Raw genomic sequence first — 20,549 nt, forward strand, 5'->3', positions numbered from 1 at the left:
AGGACTGAAGCCAGCAATCAGAGTTGAACTAAACAAATATCGGCCAGATGGACTATTCAATAGAAGCCGAAAGCAATTTAGCCATCCTAGGTGAAGACGATGGGGTAAATCATACTGCTACTGTATCCTACAAGCCTCACAATTTCAACCAACCCAGAGCAAACAACTCCAACAAGGGAGAGGGTCAACATTCGTCTAAGGTATCCAGAATAATCCAAAATCCTCTCAAGGGGGATACATCCCACAAAAGCATCAAAAAGAAATTATGAAGTTATCCACTGAAGAATTCTTGCAGAGAAAGGAAAGAGGTCTGTGATATCATTGCAATGAACAATATACACCAGGCCATCTTTGTCAGAAGAAACTCAGTCTATACATGCTGGAGGAAGAGGTAGAAGAGATGGATCAACCTCTCACAGAAGTGGACTTAATGCAATTAGATGAAGGGCCTTTAATGGGAGGAGAGTTGATGTCCTTGCAAAAGCGTAGCACTTATACAGGTCCGGGTCACGGTTCTTTCAGGCTTTGGGTAGAAATATATAATCAAAAGGTGACCATCCTCATTGATGGAGGGGCCTCTAACAACTTCATTCGGCCTATAGTGATTCAGAGACTTGAAATCCAAGTTCATCCTTATCATAAGTTCAGAATTGCATTGGGAGACGGTCATTGCAGACAGACAAATGGAATATGTCTCAACTTCTCAATCTCATTCCAAGGTCTGGTTTTCAAACAGAACTTTATTCCATTTCCCCTTGGAAGTTGTGACCTAATACTTGGGATACCTTGGCTAAAAACACTGGGGTGGTTTCATTGTAATTATCACCACCTTATGCTCAAGTTTACTTGGAAGGCCCAGATTCATACTATCATTTCCGATCCATAATTAAATTCACTTCGTTATTCTCAATTTTAGATTGATCAAGCTAATCAAGATTGGGAGAATGTGATCCATCAGATTGCTGAAATCAAAGAACAAACAACCACTCATAACCAAAAGGTACTTCCTTTTCCAATCGATCAATTTTTGCATTGGTTAAACAGTGCTTATCCCAATGTTTTTGAGCAACCAAAAAATCTTCACGAGTCAGAGACTGTGATCATCAGATATATTTGATTTCCGGTTCTCCACCGATCAATAAGAGGCCTCATAGATATTCTTATACCCATAAAAATATTTTCGAGGAATTAATACAAGAGTTACTGGACATGAAGGTTATTCAACATTCCCATAGCCGTTTCACAAGCCCAGCCTTATTAGTAAAAAAGAAAAACGGAGGATTTAGACTTTGTGTAGATTACAGGTCTTTAAATCAAGCGACGATTCCTAACAGGTTCCCAATACCAGTGGTGGACGAGTTGTTGGAGGAACTTCATGGTATGACTATCTCCTCCAAAATAGATTTGAAATCTGGATACTATCAGATACGCATGCATTCAGATGATATTTACAAAACAGCATTTAAAACGCAACACGGTCATTTTGAATTTTTGGTACTGCCCTTTGGTTTATCAAACGCGCCAGCGACATTCCAATCTCTCATGAATTCAATATTTTCCAAACACCTATGCAAGTTCATCTTAGTATTTTTCGATGACATATTAATACACAGCCGGGATTATCAACAACATAAACTACATCTCACTATGGTGTTTGATCTACTCTCTGAGAATCACCTTTACGTCAACTCAAAGAAGTGCAAGTTTGGGTGCAAACAAATAGACTTCTTGGGACATGGTATTTCGGCTGAAGGGGTATCCACGGATCCAAAGAAGATCGAAGCAATTGAACAATGGAAAGTACCCACAACCATCAAAGAGTTAAGGGGATTCTTGGGTCTGAGAGGCTATTATAGAAGGTTTGTTTCAAATTATGCTGCCTTTGCTCATCTGTTAACATCACTTTTGAAGAAGAATTCTTTCAAATGGTCGGAGGAAGCCCAGTCAGCATTCATCAAGCTGAAGGAAGCTTTGACCAAGACGCCGGTATTAAGGCTACCCAACTTTCTATACCCTTCAGCATAGAGACTGATGAATCAGATTTTGTTGTGGGGGCCTTATTATTACAAGAAAACCACCCTATTGCTTACTTCAGTAAGGTGTTATCCAACCAGGCCAAACTCAAATCTGCATATGAAAGAGAGCTCATAGTAGTGGTGTGGGCTATTCAAAAATGGAAAACATTATCTAATGTTCAATCAATTCATCATATACACTGATCAGCTTAGTCTTCGTTTCTTAATAGATCAAAAGGAAGTGCCCATCCAATATCATCGTTGGGTGTCAAAATTGTTGGGGTACAATTTCACCATCCAATACAAGGCCGGGAAGAAGAATATAGTAGCAGATGCCTTATCACGAGTCACACAAGTTACTACAGAGGAGTGTAATTCTATATCCATGACACATTGGTTGGACAAAATGAAACTCTTACAAGAGGTCAAGGATGATACCAAACTGGGTAAAATACTACAGGAGGTGGAAGCCGGTAGAGACCCACCACCGGGCTATTCTCTTCATCAAGGTATCCGTATGTTCAAGGGAACAATAGTCTTTACCCACAAGCTCTTCCTTAATTTCGAAGGTTTTGCAAGAATTTCATGATTCTAATATCGGGGGTGGTGGCGACGACGTCAATGCACCATCTTCGAACGTGCCGCCACCGTCATTTGAGATGCCTCGCATCCAGACTCATCATCAACATCAACTGAAGAACTGCCAGGATGACGACCAAATCAGTGCACCGACGACGAACGCACCATCTTCGGACGTGGCGCCATCGTCATCCGAGATGCCTCGCATCCAGACTCGTCATCAACGTCAACTGAAGAACCGCCATGATGACGACAACATCAATGCACCAACGACGAACGCGGCCCCACATACTCACAACATATCCCGCGTCATGACACGTTGCCAACGACAACTACAAAACCATCCATGACGTGACGAGTCGACACGTCGCCTCGTCCTTGATGGTTATTTTATTTCTTATTTTCTCTTTCCTCCAAGGCCTATATGTAGGTCAATGTTGCAAGAAACATTTAGCAAGTTTATTTCAAGAATTGAAGTTTTTTCTTGGAAGACTCGCCCCATTCTCCCCGTCCAGTTCCGCCCGCCGCCACAGCTGATCGCCACCGCGCACTGCGCCCTTGGCCATCGCCTTGCGCTCTGGCCGCCCGCACCCAGTGCTCCGGCCTCCGCGCCCCAATTCCGCTGCCCCACGCCTAGGCCGCCCCGTGCCCTAGGCCGTTGCCCCGTGCCAGGCTGCCCCGCACAAGCGTTGCCGTCACAGGGTTTGCCCGCACAAGCCGCCCGCCTGCGCATGCGTCCGCCCCACGCAGGGGCTTGCTCGCACAGGCGCTCGCCCACGCAGGCGCCCGGCCGCACAGGCTGCTCGCCTGCACAGGAGTCCACCCCGTGAAGGTGCGCGCCTGCACTGACGTCTGCCCCGTGCAAGCGCCTGCCGCGCCCCGTCCGCTTGTGCCCATAGAGTCCCAGCCACTAGCCCACGCCGGCCATGCCCCCGGACGCCCTCGCAGCCGCTGGTCGCCGCGCATACCATTTAAGTGTCAGGGTGCTGCCCCGCACCCCGCAAGGGGGCGACTCCCCCTTTGAGACCCCGCCAACTGACCGCGTAGTTGGATCCGTGACACCCTACTGAAGCGCACATCATTCGTCCCGCCAACGACGCATTGAGAATTCCCCGCAGCCTCTTCACGCACTATTGAGTGCCGAGGTACTTCTACACTCTTTGGTGCCGTGTTCTTCGTCCAGTATTCTTCGAGTGTTCATCCACCGCCTTCAGATTAGATTTGGATTTTGAAGCTTCTAGCGAATAGATTGAATAGGCCATTGAATCTTCCAGCAATTGCCCATTCGAAGTTATTGATTTTGGCGCTTTGCATCACTATGATGGTTATAAGACAGTACTCCCGCCCTCGACAAGGAGAGGGGCTGCACCATTAGTATTTTTCACCAGATTTAGTTTTCGTTCTCGATCGTGTGATTTGTGGCCTGTTTTATCCCATTGTCCCAAGTTGTCCAATATCCATTTCCCCTCCTCACCTAGTTCCGTCACATCTAGTCATCCTGCATCAGGGGGTCATGGTGAATTCCAGAGGACTTTGAAAAGAATCTCACAACAAGTCGTATGGGCTGGTATGAGGAAACAAATCAAGACACATGTGAATTATTGTCAGATTTGTCAACAACAAAAAACATCTACATTATCTCTAGCAGGCTTGTTACAACCTCTGCCCGTCCCTAACCAAATATGGAAGGACATCACAATGAACTTCATAGAAGGCCAACCGAAAGCAGAAGGGGCAGACTCAATATTGGTGGTGGTTGATCGTTTTAGTAAATACAGCCATAACATAGCTGTTAGACATCCTTTGCTAAAGAGATTGTCAAACTCCACGGCATTCCTAATTCCATCGTCTCAAATAGGGGGAGTTTATTTACAAGTCATTTCTGGAAAGAACTACATCGACTTCAAGGGACTCACCTTAAATTTAGCTCGCCATATCACTCGGAGACAGATGGTTAGTCAGAAGTGACCAATAGGGGTCTAGAATGCTACTTAAGATGCTTTGAATCAGAGAATTCGAAGAAATGGAAAAACTGGTTACACTGGGCTGAGCATAATTATAATACCTCACACCATACATCCATTCGGATGTCACTATTCAAGGCCGTATATGGACGTGAACCTCCGACCTTACTACGTTACGGATCAACCCCTTCTCCTTTTGATTCTAATGAACAATTATTGATAGAAAGAGATCGAGTACTAATCAGTCTTAAACAGCATCTAGACAAGGCACAATCTCGCATGAAATCTCAGGCTGACAAGCACCGAAGAGATGAAGAATTCAAGGAAGGGGACATGGTCGATTTAAAAATAAGACCCTACAGGATGAAGTCCCTGGCAAGAAGGGTTTGCAAAAACTGAGCCCAAATTTTTTTTGTTGTTATAAGATTTCTCAGAAAATTGGACCAGTAGCGTATAAATTAGAATTACCCAAAACTGCAACTTTACATCCTGTTTTCCATGTTTCTCTCCTAAAAAGGACAATTGGTCCTCACCAAATCTGGCAGTCAACCTTTACCAGATGAATTAACGGATGACTATGTTTGGCACGTTTACCCGGAGGATATCCTCAATATTCATCATACTCCATATGGTCAAATTTATCGTAAAATGGTAAATTTACGGTCAATACTCGTAAAATGGTGAAATTTACCGTCAGAAGAAGCTTATTGGGAGCAAGTGCACATGATGCGAAAGATATTTCCCAACTTCCAGCTTGAGGACAAGCTGAATCACCATGGGGGGGTATTGATAGACGCTATTCGAAGACATACAGAAGACGGAAGTTCAGATCTAGTCAAACGACAGTTGACCAGCCTAAGTGACCCGGTGAGATCTATAAATAAAGGGGTACACCCAGGGGGGAAGATATTATTTTCTTGTGCAAGAAGTTGTTAAAGCTATCCTGGGGAGGAGCTGCGAGTACACCACCCCGCCGTACGACCTGGAGGGAGGAGTCCAGTCCACAGAGGAGGCCCGCCACTATCACAAAGGAGCTCACCAAGAGGGCGCCGTCGAGAACATCTCCATTTCTTTCCATAATTCCACCTATTGCATTGTCAAGATCTACATTTCATATAATTGGACAATTGATAATACTTTGATTTGATTTGTCTTTGATACGAAGGTGTATCATCGATGGGTTTATTCTCTCTCCTCAGTCTCTCTATCCATGTATGTTAGTTTTGTGGTGACATCATTTTGAGTTATTTAGTTAATTCTTGTATTTTGAGTAATTGATATGATGTGTCATTTATTTTACACTATGTAATACTCATGCATAATTATTTTTTTCTTGGAAGTACAAAAAATTATGCATGAATAAATGCATATTTCCTGTCCTAGATAATACTAATTCGACATTCAAAGTATATTTAATTACTCTCTCCTCGCTCGCTGTCTCTTTGTCCTCCTCGGTCTCTTCCTCTCTCTCTCTCTGCTCGGTCTCTGCATCTCTCTCTCTCTCTCTCCTCGGTCTCTCCATCTCTCTCTCTTCTTGGGTTTTCTCCTAGGCCTCTCTGCCGATCTCGGTGCTCTGTGACTCCTTTGTCTCTCCGTCTATCCCTCCTCTGTCTATCCATCTTTCCTTTCTCCTTGGTCTTCCCATCTCTTTCTCTCCTCAATCTCTCCTTCTATCACCCTCCTTGGTCTCTCCAAATATCTCTCCTCTCGGGTTTCCTAGCTCTCTCTCTTCTCTGTCTCTCTCTAGCTATCTCTCCTCAGTCTCTCTATCTCTCTCTCTTCTCTGTGGCCCCTTTGTCTCTCTATCTCTCTCTTCTCTGCGGCTGCTCTGTCTCTCCATCTCTCTCTCTCTCTCTCCCTTCGGTCTCTCCGTCTCTCTCTCTCTCTCTTTTCGAGTTTTCTATCTCTCTCCCCTGCCTATCCACTCTCCTTCTGGGTCTCCCTATCTCTCTCTCTTCCCGGTCTCTCCACTCTCCCTCTTCTCGGTCTCTCTGTCCTCAGTCTCTCCATCTCTCTCTCTTCGGTCTCTCCGTCTCTCTCATGACGTACATTTCAAGGACCGCGGTCTGCACCACCAGGTCCTTCTCCAGCCCGAGGGTGCGGACCAGGTCCGCGACGGTGGACCCCCCCACGACGTTCCCGAGCAGAGACAGCGGCACAGCGCGGTGACGAGGGTCGGCCCGGTGAGGGGTACGCGTTGACCCAGCATGCGGTCAAAGAGCTTGAGCCCCTCGGTAGGGTCGCCGTTGCGGGCGTAGCAGGCCATGAACGCGTTCCAGGAAGCCATGGCTTTCTGGGGCATTTCGTCGAACAGTCCGCGGGCAGATGCGGTGACGCCGGCCAAGGAGAAGGCGGATATGAGGGCGTGGCAAGTGACCGGGTCATGGGTCCGAGCCGCCGAGAAGGCCAGCCGGGCTGAGCCAGGGGTTGCGCCGGAAAGGGTTGAGCCTTGACGTTGCGGCGCCGGAGGGGGGGGGCGGCGCTGGAGCCGGTCACTTGCCACATTCGAACAACGCGTTCGAACAATCGATCCGAACAACCGCCGGTTTGTTCAAAAATTATATCGGAACCCGAACGCAGATCGGGTTCGGATCAAACCTGAAATTTACAGATCGGTGTTCGGATTCGATCATTCGAATGCCCGATCCGGTCGAACATTCGGACGATCGAATTGAGAGAGAGAGCACCAAAGAAAGAAAGGGAGAGAGTGAGCCAAAGAGAAACGTACCGTCGTTGCTCCCGCGGCCGATTCCTCGCCTCCCCCCTCCGTTCAGCCGCTGTGTGCGCCAGAAATGTAATGTCCAGAGAGAAAGCGAGATGACAGTCCGTTGATAGGCAGGCGTAGTATATATAGGGCACCAGTCCAGAGTAAATAGATCCGTTGTGGTTAAAATAGATCCGTTGTGGTTGTTTGGTTAACCAGGGTTAGGGTTAAGGGGTGTTGGGATTTCAATTCTAGCCGGTTAATAGGTGTTTCTATGTGATCGAAGAGGACGACCGTATTCAGCAAGGATGAGATTCCTCCGCGTGTTCAAGGCATGAAATGCGCATTAATTCTTATTTCTCTCTTTTTTTTTTTCTTTATGTCAAGCTTTATCTTAAGCATATCATGTCTTTTAATACTCTGGCCTTTATGATTCTGTTTTTTGTTGATCCAAGAGGTGAGGATGTCACGGAGAGTTCAACTATGCGCTTGCTCTCCAGTGTCTGTCTCTCTTTTCTATCTCTGCTTCTCTCTTCCTGCATATAATTCTTTTTTGAAATTCTCTCCCCTGCACCTCTTTTTCTCACGCCCTCTGTATACATGTCTCTCTCTTACTGGCTATCTGTCCCTCTTTTCTTCTCTCTCGTGCATATCTATATCTGCTTCTCTCTCGTGTATATAACGCTTTTTCTGCATTTTCCCTCTGCATTTTTTTTCCTCACACTCTGTCTCTTCCTCTCTCTCTTTCTATCTCTCTCTTCCTCTCTCCTTCATCTTCTTTTCCCTCTCCGTTCGTCTATCGTCATCTCTCTGTTTCTCCATTACTCTCTCTCTCTCTCTATCTCTCTTTTCCACTTTCTCTTTGTTGCTAAGTCTACCTCTATCACTGTCTCTGCCTTCTTCTCTCTTTGCATCCTTCTCTCCCTCCCTATACATTTATCTCTCTATCCCTACATCTATATCTTTCTTTCTCTCGCACTCTTTCTGCATATATATCTCTCTCTCTGCATCTCTTTTCCGCACTCTCTCTTTTTTTTTCTCCTCTCTGTCACTTTCTCTCCCTTTCTCTCTTTCTTCCTTTTTTGTCTCCTTGGTGTCTCTCTCTGTGCCTATTAGTGTTCGCCCGTCCCGATAGCGGTACCGGATGCCGGTATTGGGACGGATGCTGTACCAGATACCGGAAAGGCAATTTCCGGTATCCGGTTTTTCCGATATCCGGATACCGGATATCAGCTGCTACAGTGTCGATATCCGATACCCATATCCGTCCCGATTCGGCATCCGTCTCCGTCTCAAGGGGATAGATGCCGGTATCGGATATCGGATGCAGATATCGAAAACTGATATCCGCACCGAATTATGATAAAAATAATTTTGTTTATTAGTTATCTTTGATTTCGTACAGATAACGTGGACACAGGTGTAGCAAGAGAGCTTTCTACTTTATTATTCAACTCATTTGTTATATACAGTCACAGGTTTTTAATTTCTTCCATATGGGATAAGTTCGGGTTTTGTGTTAAACTCGAAATACCTTTATCCCATATGGAAGTAAATAGAAATCTTTCGCTCTATTTATTGGACGGCGTACTCATTAATTAATAAATTAATTTTTATATATAATGCTCTTAAAATAGCGTTAATTGATATAGATATTATTTTAACATTAATGATTTATCGGCCTCATTTAATATATACAACGAAAATTTTCTAATATCTTCCCTATGGGATAACAGGATTCAGAGCTTACAATAACTTTGAATCCTGTTATCCCATATGGAAGAAAAAAATATATTAAACTCTATATATTAACTGAGATTCATATAGAATAAAACAATTCGATACCGGTTCCGATATTCGGATATTGAAAACCGATATCCGGATATCGAAAACCGATATCCGGCATCCGGTATCCGTCTCCGACATCCGGATATCGGTTTTTCAATATCTGGTATCCGATACCATATTCGTCCTCATCCCCTTGATATCCGATACCGATATCCGTCTAACCCTTTATAGACGGATATCAACCGATATCCGATATCCGATATCCAGCCCCGTCCCATTTTTTCCCGGTTGTCCGATACCGGATATCAGATGGATATCGGGACGAGCGAACCCTAGTGCCTATCTTTCTTTCAATCTGCATTGCTTTTTCTCTTCCTGCATCTCTCTTTTACGGCTTGTATCTCTCTCATCTCTTTGCAACTCCTCATTATCTGCATATCTCTCTCTCTTTCTGTGTCTCTACAACTCTCTCCATTTGTGTCCCTCGACCTGTCTCTGCCACGGCTATTTTGCAACCACTCATTTAACCTGGCATCATACTAGAGACTCCGACATTCTAAATATGTTTGTGCCTGACACAGTTTCTCTTGCCCTTTCCTGCTTGGGATAACGGCTACATAGGGGAGGGCTAAATGGCTAATCGGCTACTAGAGACTCCAACAATCTATATATGTTTGTCTTTTGCCGTTTCCTGCTAAATACAACGGCCACCTGGTGGAGGGCTAATTGGCGTAAGAAGCAACGTCAGCGGCCGTGCACTGGCATGCTTTTTTCTCGCTCACTCTGTGCTGATCTTTGGCTCTCTATCAGTCTATTTCAGTTTCTCGGTCACGCTCGTTATCTCTTATCTCTCTCTTCTTTGTCACTCTATCTCTTTGACAATCTCTCTCTCCCCCCCTTTCTCTCATACTCACCCTTGCTCTCATTTTTTCAGTTTTGGTCTTGCTCTCTTCTGTTGTCTCTAAGTCACTCTTACTCTCTCTCTCTCTTCCTCCCTCCCTCTCTTCCGCTCCCTTGCTCTAATTCTCTCTCTCTCTGTCAGTCTCTTTCAGTTTCTCTGTCACGCCCGTTATCTGCCTACTCTCTTCTTTGTCACCCTAGCTTTCAGACAAACTCTCTCTCTCATTCTTGCCCTCGCCTTTTCTCTTTGGATCTCTGCCTTTCAGTTTTGGTCTCGCTCTCTTCTGTCATCTCTAAGTCACTCTTACTCTCTCTCTCTCTATATATTTCTCTCTCTCCCTCTCTCTCTTCTGTCCTCGCTTTGTTGCACCCTCTACCTGTATCTTTCTGCCTATTTCTCTCTTTGCATCCCTCTCTCCCTCACTATACATATATCTCTCTATCCCTACATCTCTATCTTTCTTCCTTTCTCACTCTTCCTGCATATGTATCTCTTTCTCTGCATCTCGTTTCTGCACTCTCTCTTTCTTTTTCTCCTGTCAATTTTTCTCCCTCTATATTTCTATGTCTCTCTCCTTTTTTGTCTCCTTTTTTGTGCCTATCTTTCTTTCAATCTGCATTGTTGTCTCTCCTGCTTGTCTCCCTTTCATCTCTAAGCAACTCCTTTTCTGCATATCTACTGTGCATGAAATTAATTTCCATGATTAAATTAATTATGGGAAATGAATTATTTTACATATTATTAGGGTAAAATAAGATTTTTAAATCCCATTTGTTACCCTTTTATTAAATTCTGAAAAAATGCAATAAAATTATGGAGAAATGTAGATTTCCAGAGAAGAGTGAAATATATCACATTTATCCTATCATTAAATTTCCAAAAAATGAAATAAAATTCCAGAGAAATGCATTCACATTTGAATTCTGAAAGAGTTCAATAGATTTGTAGAAAAATGTCCAAAAGTCATTAATCAATCCCCACATTAAATAACATACTTTTTGTAGAAATGCCATTATCACTTTAGTACAGTAACTTGAACCTCAATGTGAAAAACGAATAAGTTACAGACAATTAGGTGAAAAACAGATTGTTAAATTTATTTTATTCCTAGATTCAATTTCCAAAAAATTCAATGGATTTCCAAGTAAACATACAAAAATTTATATTTTTTCCGCCACTAAGAATATATTTTATTTTAATACATGCTATTACCATCTTATTATTGTATCACTTGAAGATTTCTCTAAAATTCACGAAAGTTGAGGTAAACCTATATAGATGCACAATTCTAGTAATAACTCCATATGAAACTGTCCCACCATATAAGTAAATATGATAGGAATATCGAGATGCGATAAATGCAAACGTGCCGTGCGTGTAATTGCAGTTATTAATAAATTAAAAAATGTGGTTCCTTAAGGAAGTCATGTACATATGTTTAAGTGTCAGGCCTTTGTATATTTCAATCTCTATTAAAAATTGATTGAATTTCTCAATCGCTATGGAAGAACAAAGGGGAGATTAAGAGAGAGCATGCACATGAGAACAAAAGATTCTGAGATATGGAGAGTGATAGTGTGGGATAATAAGAAAAATAGAGATTGAGAGGGTAAGGGAAGCAAAGAGTGAGATTCAGAGAGTATGAGATATTGATAAAAAGTAAAGAATCAAATATGCAGCGATGACGTATTGAATCCCCTTATTCTGATGAATAAGGATGAAAGAAATTGTTAACGGTGGGGGAGAGAATGAAGCAGAAGTACACAGATGGGACGCAGAAGAGTTAGAAAAAAGAGAGATGGTGAGAGACAGATTATGCGTGAACAGGAATGATAGATTGATAGAGATAAAGACTTACTAAATCAGATTTGAATTACAAATGAATTCAATAGAGTTGTAGAAAAATGTCCAAAACTCATTAACTGATTCCCAAAATAAATAAAACTTAATTTTTTTGTAGACATGTCATTATCACTTTAGTAAAGAAACTCGAACCTCAATGTGTAAAATGAATAATGTAGCAGATAATTAGGGGAAAAGCAGATAATTTAATTTATAGATTAAACCGCCAAAACATTCAATGGATTTCCAAGAAAATGTGGAAAAATAAATATTTAATCCCCCATTGAGTAAGAATATAATTTATTTTAATACGTGCCCTTACCTGTTTATTATAATATCTGATGAGCCAAAAATAGGGGTGAATTTTATTAAATTTTAATCCCTTGTTGTTGTCAAATTCAGCTTATACAATAAAATTTATAAAAACCCTACTTAAGATGTGTAGTGATAAGTAAAGGTATCGTCCAAGGGAAGCTAGTAAGGTAGTTCAATTGATGATCTTCTTGAATAATTTGACCCTAATTAGAGTTAATTTGATCTTCAATGAAGATCAAATCACCCTAATTAGATGAGGAATTTAGAAAGAGAGGTAGGAGAGATGAGAGGAATGGTGGAAATGTGGGCTCTAAATTGCCTTCTTTGATCCAAATAGAAGGGTCAAAGGGGTCAAATAGAGAGGTTGATAGGAAAATTTTGAGTTGGTTTTGGTTGGTTTTGTAAGTTTGATAATTCAGAAATAGCTACTCTATTGGAAAATGAAATGGAAAATTTAATCTCCTAGAATGTTAAGCCTTTTTATAAGTTTCTTTTATAGTTTTCCTTCATATGCACTTGGCATAGCTAGGAAATCTCTCAATTTCTCCTCTCAATCCTAGTCAGGGCTTGTACATTCCGCTCAAGCCAAGCGATTTAGAAATTCAGACAGGGATCAAGAAGAACGATTAAGAAATTCAACTAACAACATCCAAAATACACCAAAAGTTCAAATACTAAGAAGGAAAAAGTACCAAATAGGTAGATCCAAGCTGGGGCTCCTCTTTGTCTTGCAGCTGCGATAGAGCACCATCAAGAATGACCCCCTCCTCTCAAAATTCAGCTTTTATACTTAGGTTAAATGGTAAAAAAATACCATTTTACCCCTAATTGGTAATTAATTTTTTATCCATCAATGTAGGCATGATCTAAATGATCCAACAATACATGTAGAAAGAGGGGATCAAGACGAGCAAATCCATAAAAAAAGCATCTTAATCGGACTTCGGGATCAAAAGTTATTAATTAATGAATTTAAACCAATGCTAACCATTGGATTTAAATTCATTTATTTAATTATTTTATCTTATAACACGCAATGAGGTGTTGCTTTTTTATTGGGTGACGATGTTTGAGTTTCAAATGGCGGCTTGATTCTGCGATAGCCACGTACCTCCCTGTCGAATATGAAATAAAAAAAGTATTAAGACAAATGGAGGTTGTACAAATAGAAACGCTTTTAGTAATGCATTCCTAACAAGGTGTCAAATCAGCAAAAGCCACGTCAGCACCCCTGCGTGCGCGTTGTACGCACTGTGTGGGCGGTGAACTTACCTCCCGGCGCTGATCCTCATCAAGCGGCGTCAGATTCTCATCTGACGACCACGATCGACCTCCCTAGCGCTTTTGTAATAAAGTCCTTCTTAAAAACTGGAATTGCCGCCTGACGCCGCCCACAGGTATTTGCATATATGCCCCTTGCGCACTCTCTCTCCTCTGGTTTCTCCTAAAAACATTAAAAAAAATATTAAATAATTGCAATAAAACCCTGGAACATTTTAAATGATATCTTTACACCTGCAACCACGACCGAGAGCTGTTTTTGAGGACATCATTGCAACTAAAATTTACGAAAAGCCCCTCAAAATTTGAAAATAATCTTAATACTCATTTTTTCCTTATAAATATATCCTTTTCTTAATAAAAATGTATTTCTTCCTCAAATAAATCTCAGAAAAATCCAATAACATACTAAAAAAATACTAGAAAATTGACTGATTCATCCATGTACTAACAAGTCTTGAAATTAAATATTAAACATGGCATTTTCATTTATAAATAATTATTTCAAGCTCAAATAAATCCTTTAAAATTCATAAAATTAACAGAAATTTAGAGAAAAATCAAGGATCACTTGAAAACATTAAATTTATGTAAATATACGATAACAACCCCACTGTAAGCTCTTCAAATGCATGAAATTGTGCTAATAGCGTGAAATAAAGACCAAATTTAGGGTGTTATCAGTATGACATGCTGATTTTTCTAAAATCCAATAAAGTTGAGGTAAAACTAGATATTTATTAAGAGGATGAGATATTCATCAAACAAGGAGCGATCAACATATTGAATCTCCCTTAATTCTGATCAGTGATGATGAAAGAGAATTGTTGGTGGTGGGGGATAGAATGAAGCAGAAGTACACAGATGGGATGTAGAAGAGTTAGAAAAAAAGAGAGATGGTGATAGAGATATAGAGATAGAGATAGAGCTAGAGATAGAGATATAGATAGAGGTAGAGATAGATAAAGAGATAGATAAAGAGATAGATAAAGAGATAGATAAAGAGATAGAAATAGAGATAAAGATAAAAAGAGAGATAAAGATAGATATAGAGATTGAGATAGAGATAGAGATAAAGATATAGATAGAGATAAAGACAAAGATAAAGATAGATATAGAAATAGAGGTAGAGATAGAGATACAGATAGAGGTAGAGATTAAGATAGTTATACAGATATAGGTAAAGGTAGAGATAAAGTTAGAGAAAAGGAAAGAGATAGAGCTAAAAATACAGATAAAGATAAAAATACATATAGAGATTAAGATATAGATAGAGATTATGAAAAAGATAGAGAGAGAGAGATGGAGTTAGAGATAGAGATAGAGAGAGATATAGAGTGAGAGATACAAATATAAATAAAGGTATAGAAAGAGATAGACAAAGAGATAGAGATAAACATATAGATAGAGATAGAAATAGAGATAGAGATTGAGATGAAGATAGAGATATAGATAGAGATAGAGATAGCGATAGAGATACATATAGAGATAGAGATAGAGAAAAAAAAACATATAGAGATAGAGATAAAGATAGGTATAGAGATAAAGACAGGGATAGAGATAGAGAGAGAGATAGAGATTAAGCTAGAGGTATAGATAGAGATAGAGAAAGAGATAGAGATAGATATAGAGGTAGAAATAGAGATAGAGATAGAGTTAAAGATAGAGATAGATATAGAAAAAAAGTGAAATATAGATATAGAAATGGAGATAGAGATAGGGAATAGAGGTAGAAATAGAGATAGAGATAGAGTAAAAGATAGAGATAGATCTAGAGAAAAAGTGAAAGATAGATATAGAAATGGAGATAGAGATAGAGATGGGGAAAAACATATAGAGATAACGATAGAGATAGAGATTGAGATCGCGATAGCTGTAGAGAAAGAGAAAGAGATAGAGATACATATAGAAATAGAAATAGAGATAGGGATAGAGAGAGAGATAGGAATAGAGATAGAGATAGAGATAGAGATAGAGCGAGAGATAGATATAGCGATAGAGATAGAGATAGAGATAGAAATAGAGATAGAGATAGAGATAGAGATAGAGATAGAGATAGAGATAGAGCTAGAAATAGAGATAGCGATAGAGATAGAGATAGAGATAGAGATAGAGATAGAGATAGAGATAGAGATAGAGACATAGATAGAGATAGAGATAGAGATAGAGATAGAGATAGAGATAGAGATAGAGATAGAGATAGAGATAGAGATAGAGATAGAGATAGAGATAGAGATAAAGATAGAGATAGAGATAGAGATAAAGATAGAGATGGAGATACAGATTAAGTGAGAGCTAGAGATAGAAATGGAGATAGAGATAAAGATAGAGATACAGAAAAAGGAAGAGATAGAGATAGAGATAGAGATAGAGATGTAGATCGAGATAGTGATAGAGATTAAGATAACCCCTGAGATATAGATATAGATAGAGATGGACATAGAGATAGATGTACAGATAAAGATATAGATAGAGATGAAGATTCCGGTTGAGGTTCAGATAGATATAGGGATAGACTTAGAGATAGAGATAGGGATACAGATATAGATAGAATTTGCGATAGATATAGAGACAGAGATCGAGAAAGAGACAGAGATAGAGATAGAGATAGAAATAGAGATAGAGAGAGAGATAGAAATAGAGATAGAGATAGAGATGAAAATAGAGATAGAGATAGAGATGGAGATGGAGATAGAGATAGAGATAGAGATAGAGATAGAGATAGAGATAGAGATAAAGATAGAGATAGAGATAGAGATAGAGATAGAGATAGAGATAGAGATAGAGATAGAGATAGAGATAGAGATAGAGATAGAGATAGAGATAGAGATATGATGCAGGGTGGACGTCGTCGACGTCCTGGTGCGGGAGCGTGGGTCCGTTTGTCCGGATCGGGGACAATCATCTTGGACAGCACGTCCCGCTTTTGGTGGGGTGTTCCGGAAAGGTCCTGTCCTGTGCGGGGTCGTGATTTTGTTATGGCCGGAGCGAGTTTCTATCTCCACGTGGTTGGCGCTCCACGGATAGTCGTCGAGGTGTTGGTGGGCCCAACTACCGGTGGGCACGGCTGTTTAGCAGGCCACTGTCGAGGACAGTGGCGAACTGGGTGGCAGCATACGACGACTGAGAGCAGGTCGCTGGCAGACGACGGCGGCAGCGGTGGCGGCGAGCGGCGACGGCGGCGGCAACCGCGAGCCGCAGCAACGAGCAACGAGCGACGGCGTCGGTGGCGTCGGCCGCGAGCGGTGGCGGCGGAGGCGAGCGTGGCGGCGGTCATCAACGACGGTGGCAGCGATCAGTGGTGGCGGGGAGCGGCGGCGGCGAGCGGCGAGAGGCGAGCGGAGATGGCGGTGGCCGGAGATAGTGGCGGCGGCGGCGGCCGGAGATAGAGGCAGCGGGCGAAGGTGCAGCGGTGGTCGGAGATGGCAGCGGTGGCGGCGGTGACGTCCGGAGTCGACGGTAGCCAGAGATTGCGGCAGTAGCCGCCGGAGATGGTGGCGGCCGGGCGACGGCGGCGGGCGATTGCAGCGGCGGCAGCTGGAGATGGCGGCGGCTGGTTGGCGGTGACCGAAGATAGCGAAAGCGGCAGCCGGAGACGTCGGTGGCGGTGGCCAGAGATCGATGGCGGCCGGAGGCGGTGGCAGCTGCCAGAGGCAGTGGCAGCCAAATATGACGCCGGCGGCGTCAGAGTCGACGACGGCTAGAGATAGCGGCCTCGGAGGCCGGAGATGGCGGTGGCTGGGCGGCGGCATCCAGAGATAGCGGCTACGGCAGCCGGAGGTGGTAGGGACCGGAGATAGAGGTGGCGGCCGGAGGCAGCAGCGACGGTCAGAGATGGCGGTGGCGGCCAGAGATAGCGACGGCGGCGACCGACGGAGATAGAGGCGGCGGCCGGAGGCATCAGCGGTGGTTGGAGGTGGGCCTGGATATTGGGCCGCAGTAGTGGACGGCCTTTAGGGTAACAGGCCTCGGGTTGGGCCAGATTCGGGCCACTAAGATTGGCGGCGGCACATTAAATTAGGCCCATTAACGGGCATAGGGCTGACGTGGTGCCTCAGGGCGAGTGTCGTCGGCTGGGCTTCACAGATGGCAGTTGCGGCACCTCAGGGCGTGGGATGTAGTGCCTCAGGGACGTGATGTGGCGCCTTGGGTAGCGGAAGCTGGACCGGAAGTTTGGGCCTCGTGGGCCTAGATAACATGATCAGCCCAATGGGCTCTAGCCCATTGGATAGGGCGGGCGAGGCTAGTGAGGTGCGGTGCGGCTGGCGAGAGGCGGCGCAGTTGGGCGCGGCTGAGCGTGTCGCGCGGCACAGCGGTGCGTCTTCATGGAGCGCGGCGGTGCATCTGCGGCGTGCGACGGCGCGGCTTTAGGGCGCGCGGCGACGCGTCACATGGCGCGGCGGCATAAAGGGCAGCAGAGCGCAGGCGGCGTGCGGGCGGCGCGCAAACGACGCTCGAGCGCCGCGCGATGGCTCGCGGGCACAGCGCGGCGGGCGCAGGTGCGCGTGGCGGCGCGGTGCGCGTGGGCGGCGGCGGCGCCAGGCGCTGGGACCGGCGGTGGCGGGGCCGCCTATTCAACTTTCTCTCTCTCTCTCTCTCTCTCTCTACTCTTTCTTTCAAAAATTCTAATTAGATTTCTGTTCTTCTTACCGAAGGGGTCCTATATATAGGCCCCCTGAGTTACAAAGGGAAAACCCTAAAATAAAACATGAAAATTTTAAGCTAGACTTAGAAAAACAAACCTAGATAACTTGAGGGCTTCTCTATCAAGATAGAGATAGAGATAGAGATAGAGATAGAGATAGAGATAGAGATAGAGATAGAGACAGAGATAGAGATAGAGATAGAGACAGAGATAGAGATAGTGATAGGGATAGAGAAATTGATGGGGGACGATGCGAATGATGCCTAGATGGGATGAATCCAACCACACAGGGCTGCTAATGTCGACGCTCGCCATCTAGGGTCCAAGTACTCTATGTAAGTAAGGTTTTATTTTGTGCCTTATCTCTTTTGGTTGTATTTTCGTTTTCTGGACTTTTCGGAACGGGCCAGTGTGTTTGGGCCTTGTCCATATTATTTTCAATTCCTATGTTGTAACTGTTGATTAGAGTATGAACCATGTCTCGCGACGGTTCCTCCTCTAGACACATCACTTGGCCTCTATCCTCCCTATATAAGGGGAATGTATGCCCCAAGTGGAGGAGACCAACTTGATGAATTGAAAGTGCTTTCTTTTATCTTATTGCTTATAGAGAGATTAGGTAGGAGTTAAAATGATGGCGCAGCCCCGGCAACGGCCCCGGACCCGCCTTCGGAGTCGTTGCCGTCAGCACCAGCTCCAGCCCCGGATACATCTTCGGAGATGTCACCGCCGCCCTCGATAGCGCCGACTGTCTGCATTCAACCCGCTCGGCAAGCCAAGGCGATGGTACGCACGCCCGGATTCAAGTATTTTGGGTAACGGACACCTTATCGTTTTCATGTTTCATTCCGTTCGTGTCTTTTGGCTTTGATCTCGTCTTTCGTGTTTTCTTACGCGTCATCAGCGCATGTAAGGAGGGAGGATTCGACCCTATAAGGATCTCCCCTCCTCGTTCGTCATGTTCTTCAGTGTTTTCCTTGATCTCACCTTGATTTTCATGTCCTTAGGTCATACAGTTATTTTGAGGGAAGTGTAGGTCATTTTGGTCAAAGGGCCCCCACACATCCCCGCTATATAAAGGGAGGTTGGGCGCCCTAAACAGTTTACATTTTTTTGAAGAATTTGAAAAGTATCGTTGTTTTGCAAAAGATGTATTCCTCACGATGAGCTAGGGCTGCGGACTTGGAGAAGTGTGGCGACTGCAGAAGAAGGCGAACTGAGGAGATTGAGGAAGAAACAAGTGCTAGAGATTGGAGGAGCACGACCAGGGAGCCCCTGCTGCCGCCGCCGGAGCAGCCGACCACGTCAAGTTGTTGCAGCTACCGACGGCCCCCCTTTGCTTTACCGGTGGTGCAACTCCACCCGCTGAGCTGCTCCGACGTTGGCCTCCCTAGTGCTTGGAACCCCCACCTCCGCAGTGTGGACTTCCGGGTGTCTCGTTCGTCAACCCAGGCCCACCTTTTTCCCCCTCCGTGCCACGTGAAGCCACTGCCGCAATGGGCAGAGTCGCCCCCCGGCCGTGCCGCCGGACCGCGCTGCAGATGCTCCGGAACTGCTAGTTGCGGCCGCGGGAGCTACGCGGCAAACTCCTCCTGCCGAAAGGGGCGCCCGCGACGGCCGTCACCTCTTCCGCCAATGGCTTCCCCTCATCTCAACTGCCACGTCCCTTCCGGCGCATGGACTCCGCGTCCCAAGCTCGGTCGTCCCTCTGCGACTCTCGCCGCATGACGCCTTGGTGCAGGAGCAGTCTGTTGTGCCGCGACGAATCACCACGGTGGTAGCGTGTGTTGACGCCGACCCTCCACCCACCCTGTCCCACGGTCCGGCACCCCCCAACTGCTCGTGTCCCGTCCCTGTGTCCCACCTTCGCACCGTGATCCCTGCGCAACCACACCATGCCTGCACCCTGCCCGCGCCGCTCTCTTCCACGCGGGCTGGACCGTGCTCGCCCACGCTGTTGACCCAGCCGTCTGCGCTCCTCCCTCGTGCTGTGCTACACGCCCCACCAACCGCGTCCTGTTGTAGTTACCTTGCTAACCGGCCGCCATCACTCCCTGCCTCCGTCTGCCCACATCCGCACTACTGGCCGCCTTCGCCCCTTCTCGGCACCATCGTGGTCTAGCTGAACTCCAGCCCGAAACAGAGACGACTTTTCCCGGGTGTGACACGAGGTACGCCGTACTATCTCGTCCTTTATCTTTTGCAGTATACTTTCGGTTGCCCCCACCGCGCTCGGGTTAGATGTAGGTGAGCGAGACAGGCGAGTGACAAACTACGTGTCATTGAGTGTCTCTCCTGGTTTGGGAACGAGTCGGCTGACCTGTCACGTGCGAGCACCCTCCAGACGGGATAACACCCGTCCGGCGCCGTAGCGACCTCGTCCCTCTGGACGAGGGTCAGGAGGTCCCCCCTTACCTTCCCTGGGCGACCGCGTCGATCCCCAGGGCGTCGGCTTTACCCTGCTCGTTGGCAGCTGCACGTACGACACCCCTCCCGAGCAATATTCATCGTAGGT

At 44.8% G+C, this 20,549-nt stretch overlaps 2 long non-coding RNA genes across 2 annotated transcripts; one reads left to right on the forward strand and one right to left on the reverse strand.

The window, feature by feature from the left end:
- Nucleotides 1-5,282: 5,282 nt before the first annotated feature.
- On the reverse strand, nt 5,283-7,571 carry LOC144703318 (uncharacterized). Its single transcript, XR_013581516.1, has 2 exons — nt 7,287-7,571; nt 5,283-5,644 (listed from the first exon to the last, which is right to left on the reverse strand). It is a non-coding gene; the product is annotated as an uncharacterized LOC144703318 (long non-coding RNA).
- LOC144703319 (uncharacterized) lies at nt 7,458-9,881 on the forward strand. Its single transcript, XR_013581517.1, has 2 exons — nt 7,458-7,594; nt 9,632-9,881. It is a non-coding gene; the product is annotated as an uncharacterized LOC144703319 (long non-coding RNA).
- The last annotated feature ends 10,668 nt before the right edge of the window (nt 9,882-20,549 follow it).

The sequence above is a fragment of the Wolffia australiana genome, chromosome 5 (genome assembly GCF_029677425.1).
Source record: "Wolffia australiana isolate 7733 chromosome 5, ASM2967742v1".
Taxonomy (NCBI): Eukaryota; Viridiplantae; Streptophyta; class Magnoliopsida; order Alismatales; family Araceae; genus Wolffia; species Wolffia australiana.